A 3,882-nucleotide genomic window follows, 5' to 3' on the forward strand; every position below is an offset into this window, starting at 1 on the left:
ATCATGTCATGACATTTTTTATGTGCCTATCAAGCTAGATAAAGTGGAACAAGTTTTACAAATATGGGCGTAGTCAGGTTTAATTTTTAGTCAGCATCATTTTCCCAAATCGGTGTTTTTTCTGCACCCAGAAAAATAATCGGCATTACGCTGATATGTTTACTTGAACCCAAACAACTCAATTAGCGAGACGGATCCACGCGAGGTGCAGGTTTCATGGAACAGCACCCATCCATCTAGGCCAGGTCGCTTTCCCCCGAGACGTCATGTCACGTAATTTACTACACCCTTCCCCCCTCCTCCCTGTCATCTACCTCGACCCACCCACCTCAGGCAGACTCTAAGGCAGACCTGTGTTTCTATTCTTTGCCGCCCAAGGAGAATCCACCAGACGGGCCACGGCAGACAAACAGCCCCCTCCCTGTGGAGATGGTCGACGGCGGCGAGGCCTACCCTCCACCGTCAGTCAGCCGAGGTAACAGCCGGAGTAAGCAAGAGGTACTCACCACAACCACACTTGCACTATTTACATGTTCATCCATAATGCTCCCTCGTCATTGTTCTCATATCTTGCTCTCACCATATAGGATTTTCATTCAAGGGGTGTTATTTCTAGAGGGAGGAGATGTCCGATTTATTTAGTAGGATCCAAGCAGCTATAGTTATCAATCGAGTAGAGAACAGTGAACAGTCACCTGAAGATTGGAACAGCGACTATGATGGATCTGGTGGTTCAACAGGTTTGCCTGGTACGCCATGCTTCATGTCCAGGCTTTCTCTGCTCAAAGTTGGTTCGGTCATAGGCCAATTCAGATTCATATGGTCATTTGTTTAGGCTAATGGGCTTCTTATCACAGCTCTTCGTGCTAGATAGTCTCGATCTAGGCATTCTAAACATGTTGTGAGGTGTAACACCGCGGATAGGTCTGTACAACTATGACACAATGAAGAAGATGGTTGAAAAAATTATAGTCAGTGTTGGTGCTGTGAAGTTTCCTACCATGGTGCAACAGTACCCTCCCCCCCCTCACAAGTGCTAAAATAGTTTTTTTTTTGAAATGCAATCATTTCCATTCATGACATGCAATGAACACATTTGCAACTCAATAGGTACGGACCGAGATGTCAGTGAGCAATCTAATTGGCTTCCCTTATAAGGAAACTTTCACAGCAAAGTCAGCAAAGCTAGCACCAATGCCCAAGAGAGGAAACGCCACATGCTCCCCGATGTTGCGAAGTAGTTATGCCAAAACCGGTCCGCAGAAGTTTTCGAATTACATATGAACACGCTACCCAAGCATAGTAAGTCACGTATATTCAGTTAAAGAGGCATTCAAACATTTTTTTCCAGCATCCTCTTGTTGCCCCTCACATCTAACCCAATTTTTATATATCGAATATCAAGTCAGCATAGAAGCTTGGTATACTTCTACGAGAGCAGAACGCCTGCGGCCTAGCAAACATATCATAAATGCGTCAAGCGTTCCAGTCCAATATGTTTAATTTCACAGACAAGCTTATGGCATGCTTAGCAGAGAGTTGCACTTGTTGTAAGGCACATGGGAACAAAAAATGCATATTGGATAATGAAGGAACAAATACTTGTGATGAACCCCCTCATGTATCAACAAATCAAACTCAATTGAGCATGCCGCTAGTCAGCAAGATTGGACCCCGACTACCAACACCAGGCAACCCTGGAGGTAAACAATCCATCATTTTACATTATGAATTTTGAATGCATATAAATGATGATCCAATCTGACACTACCCATTATTCCTTTGCAGGTTGCATGTCTATCAATAGTTCCGTGTCTAGGAAAAGGGATGGCAGTTTATCATCAAGCATACAGTCGGGCACAGCAAAGAAAACATGTTCACGCGAGACAGGGACCGCCCTCGCTGCAACACCAACATGTGGGCAAGAACCACTCAATAATATCCCCACATCTCAGGATGCAACCGTTAAGGAAATTGCAAGCAAAATTGTTGCTTTTTATGATGACCTTACAGCCATCTTGGTTAATTACTATGCTGAGATATGTCCAGCCCCGGCTTCATATTGTTTGGATCAACCATCGATGGAGCACCTATGAAGATCGATCTACCTCAATGCAACTTTGGAAGAGATCCGTGGGTCGCTGGATCAGTCCCAGTACCACCAATCCCAACTGTACTCAGGGCCATAAAAGACTGGATGAGTGCAACCTCCATGCTAAACCTCGAGAGGCAAGATCGCATCCCTGTGCAGTAATCTTTTTACCAAATGCTCACAAACATTTTTCAAATTCTCATTTAGTAACTGCATTTTCCCAATAAAACCACTGCAGGAAATGGATCGTGCATCCCAAGCCAAGACTCATAACATTAGAGGGTGGTGAAATCACAATGACCCATGAGATGGTTACAACTATTTTTCATAGGCTTGGCCAAGTTGATTTGTTTTTCTCAAAGGACAGTATTGGACGGATATGGAGGAAATTTGTTGAGCCCGACTTTGCTGTGAGTGTTTCCAGCAACCCCTCTTTAATTCACCCCTTTTTTGCCTTGATGATAACCCCCCCCCCCCCCCGAACCACTTTTTGTAGACAATTGTTTTGGCGAACACCGACCCAATGACCGTACAATCAATCAGGGCTAGCCTCCAAGAAGGAACAACATCCTGCAACCCATCTTCATGCCGAATGGTAAGTCGTGTTATTAGAACTAGTGTTTAAGTTTATGATGCCCATCACTGAGATGCCTATCTATATGCAGTGGTACATCCCGGCGATACTACCTGATGGTTGGACAGTTATGCTTTTGATATGTTGCAGAAAAGAATAATTGTATTTGACCCAGCTGTTAGCCCGTTTGGGTATAGCAACCGCCGAGTCAGCATGCATGAATTTGTTAGCAACAAACTCCACGCCGCGTTGTTCACATGCCTCCAGAATTTCTTCAGCTCTTGGCATTGGGAATCAAGCCACTAGGGACGCACTTTCCCGATCATAATGAGGGAAAAGATTGAGAAGTATGCTTTCGCCCCTGTCGACCACTCAACTTCCATAATTAGTTCACATATTTATCGCATTGTTTTAACTGGTCCCTTTGGCTTTGTTTACTCCACCCAAATGCAGAGAGCAGACTGGGTTGTGTGCCACCTTCTTTGAATGGAATTACAATGACGACAAGCTACAGACACCACTAAACAAAGTATGTTTTGTATAGCATCATACCCTCATGGGAAATGCTTGTTTGTTTTATTTCCTAATCCACACCATCTCTTGCTACAGGAGACGCTTACATCACACAGCAGCCTGATGATATATGAACTAATGAGGATGCAAGGCAACTAAACTCTAGTGGCAAACGACGCCCTTGAAGCGGTGAAAGTATCGTTCATTGCTCTTTAGAATAGAGGGGGGTGATTAGACTACTTAACAAAATAAAAATCTATCCTTTTCCCAATTTTAAGTCTTGGCAGATTTTAGCAACTTAGCACTAGTCAAGCAAACAACCTACACATGCAATTCTAAGAGTATAGCAGCGGAATGTAAATCATTGCATATGAAGGTAAAGGGGGAGGAGTTTGGAGGGAGCAAACGCAATGTAGACACGGAGATTTTTGGAATGGTTCCGATAGTGGTGTTATCGTACATCCACGTTGATGGAGACTTCAACCCACAAAGGGTAACAGCTGCGCGAGTCCACGGAGGGCTCCACCCATGAAGGGTCCATGAAGAAGCAACCTTGTCTATCCCATCATGGCCATCACCAACGAAGGACTTGCCTTACTAGGGTAGATCTTCACAAAGTAGGCGATCTCCTTGCCCTTACAAACTCTTTAGTTCAACTCCACAATCTCGACGGAGGCTCCCAAGTAACTCCTAACCAATCTAG

At 44.3% G+C, this 3,882-nt stretch overlaps 2 long non-coding RNA genes across 6 annotated transcripts; both read left to right on the forward strand.

The window, feature by feature from the left end:
- Positions 1 to 277: 277 nt before the first annotated feature.
- On the forward strand, positions 278 to 2,227 carry LOC123115826 (uncharacterized). Of its 5 annotated transcripts, XR_006456762.1 has the most exons (6): positions 278 to 498; positions 588 to 749; positions 858 to 1,004; positions 1,111 to 1,302; positions 1,406 to 1,703; positions 1,789 to 2,227. It is a non-coding gene; the product is annotated as an uncharacterized lncRNA (long non-coding RNA). The 5 variants fall into 5 exon arrangements; XR_006456760.1 differs by having other exon boundaries at positions 588 to 1,004; XR_006456761.1 differs by having other exon boundaries at positions 858 to 1,302.
- Positions 2,228 to 2,328: 101 nt separating this feature from the next.
- LOC123115825 (uncharacterized) lies at positions 2,329 to 3,423 on the forward strand. Its single transcript, XR_006456758.1, has 5 exons — positions 2,329 to 2,502; positions 2,589 to 2,687; positions 2,758 to 3,013; positions 3,120 to 3,195; positions 3,276 to 3,423. It is a non-coding gene; the product is annotated as an uncharacterized lncRNA (long non-coding RNA).
- The last annotated feature ends 459 nt before the right edge of the window (positions 3,424 to 3,882 follow it).

Source organism: Triticum aestivum, chromosome 5B, assembly GCF_018294505.1.
Source record: "Triticum aestivum cultivar Chinese Spring chromosome 5B, IWGSC CS RefSeq v2.1, whole genome shotgun sequence".
Lineage (NCBI taxonomy): Eukaryota > Viridiplantae > Streptophyta > Magnoliopsida > Poales > Poaceae > Triticum > Triticum aestivum.